General features: G+C 39.6%; 1 protein-coding gene across 1 annotated transcript in view; it reads right to left on the bottom strand.

The window, feature by feature from the left end:
* LOC117167889 overlaps positions 1 to 7,781 on the bottom strand; it is a 238,819-nt gene that overhangs the window by 103,931 nt on the left and 127,107 nt on the right. The gene's annotated exons all lie outside the window — the stretch shown is intronic.

Genomic DNA, 7,781 nt, shown 5'->3' on the forward strand with positions numbered 1-7,781 from the left:
AGACGTCATTGCCTCTGTAAGTGCTTATTTTGAGGAACTTCCGAAAACGCACTTTTCTGAAGGATTAAAAAAACTTTAAAAGCGATTGACCAAGTGTATAGAACTCCAAGGAGATTATGTTGAAAAATAAAAAATAAATTTACCCAAAAAAAATTGTTTTTATACTTCATTCTAAGGACTTATTGAACTACCCTCGTACTTCTTTAAAATGAAAGAATTTTCAATTATAAATCTTCTAAATTGAACTATTTCAAAAAAATGTTCTAAATTACATGCCGTTCAAATATTAATCTTCAAAATTAAATAATTTTCAATTCTATTTTTAAAGACTTAAATCATTTTCATTTGCAACTCTTCAGAATTTCAGAAATCAAAATTTTAAGTCTTTAAAATTGAAGATTTTTTAATTTCGGCAAATTTTAAGTTTTTCAATTAAATTTTATTTTTATTTTGATGATTTAAAAGCGAAACTTTTTCCATTTTGATGATTTAGAATTTTTGTCTTGACTTTTAAGCTTCGAAATAATAAAAAATAGTTTTTATTTATACGTACTTGAAATAACGTACATTATACATGTTTTCAACTTCACAAATAAACAACCTGTAATTTTGATGATTTAAATTTCAACCTTCTTTAATTCTGCAGATTGCGAATTGGAAAATTGACTTTTGATCTTCAAAACCTTTTGCCTCGCATTTTCTTACTAGCGGCTTCGTAAATAATTGAGCACGAAAATCTAGTAGTAAAAGAGGAAATGCGACTCAAGTAATTATTATACAATACCAAAAGATTTTTTATATAATATAAAACGTGTCTCGTCATCCTAGATTAGTAGTCAAATATTTTGTACAAGTTTTGGTAGCCCCCAAATTTCGGGACGACTAGCTCATCTCCTTTTCCAGCTCCGCCAGTTTTTCGGGACGTCTAGAAGCAGCCTATAATATATTACCAAAAGTTTTGCATGCTACAGTAGAGAAATGTGCTTTTGATCCATTCTAGAGAAAAAAGGCTTTTAAAAAACCTACGCACGTTACACGGACCGTGGTGCGAACTTCGCTCGACCGTCGGTTTGATTACGCCTTAGCGTTCAAGTGCAGTATATTTACAATGTATGTAATGATCCTCAACCGCAGGAGGGTTCCGGGCCAATCAGCGGTTGTTAAGTGAACATCTTAGCCAGCGCATCTGCTTTATCATTACCTCCAATATCTACATGGCATGGGACTCATATCAGACTGACATAGCTTTTACCAGATACTATGAGAAGATCTTGAAGGCAGTTTCAGACTAGCCTGGAAGTAAACTTTTCAGATGTAAGATCCTTAAGAGCTACTTGACTGTTAGAACAAATATAAATGTGCTGGCATTTACAAGCACGCTTACAAATTTCCTTCCTCCAGGCAAGCTTTAATACCTATTATTTCGACATAGAAAACTGTAGCAAATGTGCCCCGTGCTGTTTTTATCATCACTAACGTTGCCCTCTTTTAATTGACTATAGACTTCCGCCGCTAAAATCTTCCTTACGAAGAGATGCAACAGCAAGATTTATAGAATGAACCCAAGAGCGCATGAAATAACTCATTCTTGTGGGCATCCACTTTGTTCTGTCAAAACCGCACGATTTTGTGCTACAAACTGATAGCCATGCTCAAAGAATGACTAACAAGTTCTATGTACCGGACGCTGAATACAAACAACTTATGTCTAGAACAGTTTTTAATGCTTTAATTTTTTTCTTTAGGATATAAATAGAATGCGACCTCGCCGAGTCAAATGACCTTTAAATTTGGACTCATTGACCCAGAAATCATATTACCGCTTTGCTTTCTGGGTGTTTCCATGAATGCTCCAACTTTCATAATTTTTTTGAGGTTAAGAAATAAAGCCTAAGTACATAAACTCTTTCACCTTCTGCACCGCTTTTCTCTTCCACTTCCACTCCCCTCCTCTATCTCTCCCACCTACCTTCCTGAACACCATAACCTTCGACTTGTCCGCATTTAACTCTAGCCTATTTTTGTCCAAGTATCTTCTCAACCTCTTCATCATCTCCTTTAAAGCCTCTTCGCTCTTTGCCAGCATTGCTATGTTATCTGCATATGCTAGTGACCATATATTGACTCCTCCTACCCGAACTCCTCCTACCACTCCGGCCGCTAGCTTACGTTCCATATCCGCGATCAAAATTGCAAAAAGCGTTGGACTAAGTGGGTACCCTTGCCTCAACCCCCTATCCGTCCAGGATCCCTCAGAGATTCCCTCCCCTCCTCTGACCCTATCTTTCGTCTCCTCATATACCTCCCTCATCCTCTTGATCAGGCCCCTCTTCACTCCCCTCTCTACCATTGCCCACACCCTCCCTCTATCTACCGAAGGGAACGCGCTCTTTAGATCTACGAAAAACGCGTACACTTTGGCACCATTTTTGGTTAGTTCTCTATCCACCACGTGTTGCAAGACGTAAATATTGTCCATAGTATTCCTTCTCTTTCTAAAACCCGCCTGTGTCTCTGGCAATATTCCTTTCACCTCAACATCCTTGCGCAGCCTGTCTGCTAACACCATCGCGTATATTTTGTACGCAGTATTCATGAGCGTAATTACTCTATAATTTTCCTGCCTCTCTCTATCCCCTTTCTTATACAGTGGTACGATCAACCCCTCCCTTCACGCTCTTGGGAATCCCTCCCCCTCCATACTTTTTTCAATACCCCCTTTCAGCCTCTGCCTTAACTCTTGTGTGCCAAACAGCCACGCTGCGTTCTCTACCACATCCATCCCTGTTGCCTTAGATTTTTTCAATTTACCTATTTGCTTCTCTATCTCCTCATCGTTCAGCTCCTCTCCATCTACCTTCCTCGTTCTTCTATTCCCCTCATCTCTCTATCGTGTATCTGACCCCTGAAATGAATCCTTAAAAAATTTCCTCCATTCGTCGCTCCCTATCTTCTCATTTATCCCCACTTTACGTTTCTTGAACCTATTAATTATCTTCCACACGTCCCCTTCTGTCTTAACACTTCTCAACTCCTCTTCCGGCTCTTTTTCTTTTTTCTGCTCTTTCTTCTTACACATCGCCCTAAACTCCTTCCTCATTTATACGTACTGCTCCCTTTTTGCGGTTCCTTCCTTCCACATCCTGTACTTCTTTTTCACCTTTCTCTTCATCATTTTACATTCCCTATCTCACCACGGTTTTACCATTCCTTTCTTCTTCTTTCTAAATACCTTCTTTTGCACATAACCTTCCACTTTTTCTTGTAGATCCTCCCATATCTCGTCCACCGACCCCCCTTCAAAGCTTACGTTGCCCAAGTGCTCCTGATACTTCTCTATCGCCTCTCTCGTCCATGGCACCTCTCCCCTAACGACCCTTCTTCCTCACCCTGCCTTTCGCCAGCCTCCCTTGCATCCACAAACATAATGGCTGATGGTCTGATTCCACCCTCCATTCCACTGCGAATTTCTCTATCTCCTCCCACCCTTGCATATTCGTAATCACATAGTTTATCACCGATATACCCCTCTTACTCACATACGTGTATGCTCCCACTTCGTCCCCTTTTACCATAACATTCGCCACCGCCCACCCTCTATCCTCCATACAGTCTCTTAGAATCTCCCCCTCTTTATTTATTATCTTATCCTTTTATTTTCTTTGAATGCCCCCCCCCCTCCCGCATCTCTCTCTCTCTCTCCTAGTAAGTTTTCTACCCTTTCTTTAATGCGTTCCATTCCATCTTTATTTTACACAGTCACGAACTTATACGGCGCCCCTCCTATCTTTACAACCCTCATTTGCACGCCCTACCCCTCTCCCTCTCCATGAACTTCTTCCTCTAATCCATCCCTTACCCCTGTTATAATTCCCCCACTAGCACTGCCACCAACATATGTCCCTTAAGGCTGCTATCGCTTACCGTTCTAAAATTTCAGTTTCTTTGCCCTATTTCACCCCTCACATTCCCTTCAGACACCCTTTTTTCACGCCGTACATTCCCCAGTACTACAAGAAACACCCTTGTCCGCAATGCAGGCCCAAAATCCTGAACACAAAATTACCCTGCTCCCTTGCAAACCTAACCTCACTTTCCCTATTTAGCCAAATCCCACCCCCCAACTACAATGTAAATTAATTTTTATCTTCCCAATGAAACTCTCAAAGCCTTACTCACCTCCTAGGCTTCCACTCTCACACTCCACTCACAGCTTCCACACAAACTTTGTAAAAACTTCTTACCGCCTGTCACTGCACTCTTTCTCTCTACCGCTAGTAACATGTAAGTCCTAGAGAGCGTCTACTTTTCGTCTACCTTTAAGTCAAGGTCAACTAATTTTTCAGATGTCTTCAGCACAAAAGAGGTGAAGCTAAACGGTCTAAGGGATTTTTCCTCATAGTTGGCATCCTTACCTTACCCGGCTTTGGAATGAAGATTGCCTTAACCTTCCTATATGTTACCGGGGTGTATTTCATTTTTAAGCATGCCCGAAAGATGCTGCGCAATGTTCCTGCCAATGACTAAAATCTTTCTTGATTTAATGCAGGAAGTATTTTATCATCTGCAGCTTTAAATGTTTTAAATTGTTTAACTACACATCTAATTTTTGAATGAGTCACCATACGAGTAGCTACTTTCTGATCTTCCATTCTGGCTCTAAAAGTTTGTCCTCCTAAGGGGTCACCCGTAGGCAATATTAATGCCTTCATTGATATGATGAGTTAACCCTCAAGGTTCTTTAAATTCTAGCAGTGACAGGTATATTCTCGATTTCCTGACAATGCTCCCTTTATGAGTTCCTTACATCATTTTGTATCACATTATTATACCTTTTTAGGCTTGCATTGTACAAGTCCTAATTCCCATTCTTTTTGCCCACTTAAAAAGGCGTCAAGTTTATTTTATAAGGTCCTTCAATCTAGGATTACACCAAGTTGCATGCCTGTCTGCTTTCATAATTCGAAGATGGTTTTCCATCCTACGCTTTCCTCATACTTTTTCATAAGAAGTCAACAGCAAATTATTTTTTTTTTAGACTTGGTTCTGACCAGTATAATACTCAGCTAGATGTCATGGAGGAAGGTTTATCACCCTTTTCAACAAAGTTAAATCAGTAGTTAAGAAGTAATTTAATAAGGTCTCACCGCTGTGGTTGGTTATCTTACTACCCAAATTAAAATAATGTGCATTGCCAATTCATTCAGTTACACATTATCACATCAGTAACTAGAAACTATGGCCACGTTCAGGTGACTTTAAAGAGCCTGGTTATAAAAGACAGGTCTTCAGGTATTCTTGAGAGTTCTTTATGACACCTTCGTACCCCAAGGTGTCAAAGTAATACAAGCGCAGTCACTCTACACCCATAGGTTGGTAGGGTGGCCACATTGAGTGAGACACTAAATGAATATCCGTTCTTAGACCATCACACCAACGGAGGGTTGTATCTTGGTCTCTCTGCGTGCCGTAGGCCATTCCTCCCTCGATTCCAAACTTAATGCCAGTCCGGGAGGGACCTCGACCCAGGAATCCTGCAAACTCGTGTTAGATAGGTTCTGTCACCGTTCTATTATACACAACCATACATACCGGGAGAGCCCATTTTTAGGGATCCTATCATAAATATCTATACACATGCAGGCCGAGGTCCGTTTAACCTCATTGTTCCACACGCAGAAAAAAGAATCTTATATTTGACTGAAAACCAAGTTAAATCTACTGATCTTCCAAGTACGTATATGGAAAACACGACAGTTTAGTCAACGTTAAGATTATAGGCAACTAAATATGACTATCATTGATGGTTACCAATACCGATTCTCAAGTAGTGTGGACCTGCGGAACAGTAGATTTTACCGATCCAGTCGCTATTCTGCATAGTTGCTCGATGCTGCAATTACGAATTGTCATGCCATTTTGACTAATAATATAAAGAAATCTAACTTGTTAACGATTTAGACTATAGATTAGACAGAACTATAAGCTTTGAAAAAGTATCGTTAAAAAATAAATAAGCAACGGTTCATTCTTATATATATTTTTGGATAAACTAATAACACAGGCCCACAAAAAAAGTTGTCTGCACGAGACAAGTCACTAACTAGGCTACCTTTATAGATTTTGAGCCGCTGAATCCGAATATGGCATCAGAATTTGTCCTACACGTCTCAGTATTCCCCTAGATGCAAAAAGGAGGGAAAAGTTTAGGGATTTCTGGTCACACATGCCATACAAAAAATTTGTCTGCACAAGACAAATGACTAGGCTACCCGTATATATTTTCAGCTGCTGAATTCAAATCTGGCTTTAGAATCTATTTTAAGCGTATAGATTCCCCCTAGATAAAGAAAATAAGGAAAACCCTAAGGAAAACTTGCACGTTATTTTGATAATACCAGTACACGCGAAAATAGGCATATAGATTTTATATTCTTAGGTGCAACTACTTGTAGAGACTTAATTTGTACACATAAATTCTTCAGTGTGCCTTCTAGTTCCCCTAGCTTGGGTAATTCTAGGGAAATTGAAGGGCTTTCTCAGATTATATAGATCTACACGGGGAAAAATAACGAAAACTCAATATCCTTTATAGTTTTGCATGCGAAATCAGTCACTTGTCCCATGCAGACAACTTTTTTATAGTGGGCCTGTGTGACCAGAAATTCCCTAGGCTTTTACCTACATTTTGCATCTAGAGAAAAATTGGAACAAACCCGAAAAATGTGGGGTTCATATTTAGATTTAGCACACAAACCTGCAAAGTATATGTCATTTGGTTATTTTTGAACGTACAAATCTATATAATATCAGAAAGACCTTTAATTTCCCTAGAATTATCCAAGCTAGGGGAAACAAAAGGCACACTGTAGAATTTCTGTGTACAAATTAAGTCTCTATAGTCGCGGCACTTAAGAATATAACATCCATCTGTCCATTTTCGCATGTACTGGTATTATCAAAATAACGTCTAGAATATCCCTAGGTTTTTGCCTATTTTCTGCATTTAAGGGAAAACTGAAACATGTACGAGAAGTTCTGAGGTCATATTCGAATTCAGTGGCTCAAAATCCACGAGAGTAGCCTAGTCACTTGTCTCCTGCAGACAACTTTTTTTGTGGGCCTGTGTAATTAATCGGTATTTGTAAGTTGCAAGGCTAATAATACAATTAAAATTTCGCACGGAATCGGGGGGATTCGAACGAAAACCTAAGCCCGCAGGTCAATTGTCATAACCACTACACTATCACACCAATTGCGATCTTATTTAAAATACATTTGTAACTAAGAGGTTGTGACCTTAGGAACGACTTCTGAATGCGCGCCCATAGTGTACGCGATCCGTGAAGAAATTGTGCCGTCCAAAATTTTGTTGTTTTTTATAAATCCCCTTCTTTGCTAAGTGGGAATATGGTGTAATGTGACGACTGTCACAGAAATATCAAAACGGAATGTTTTTTACGCGATGCAATCCATCCATTCCCTATTGCGCCATAATTTCACCTGGTAGTCCGCGCGGATAGGTTGCATTGGTCCATGTTCCGGTGTTCCGGTGGTTCAATGCAGTTCAATGTTTACAGAAACACTGGAATATGAACGAATGAAACACACGCGGCAGTTGGTAGCAAAGCAGAACAATTCAAATGAACGCGCTGATATCGATGTAAGCCGACGTACGTGCAATTGTGGGTCCGGATGCAATAAGGGCACATAACATTTTTTCGTGCGAAAACGAAGTCCCCTGGAGGCTTTAGAAAAAATTTTCGAATTTTAATTTTCAA

Source organism: Belonocnema kinseyi, chromosome 2 (genome assembly GCF_010883055.1).
Source record: "Belonocnema kinseyi isolate 2016_QV_RU_SX_M_011 chromosome 2, B_treatae_v1, whole genome shotgun sequence".
Taxonomy (NCBI): Eukaryota; Metazoa; Arthropoda; class Insecta; order Hymenoptera; family Cynipidae; genus Belonocnema; species Belonocnema kinseyi.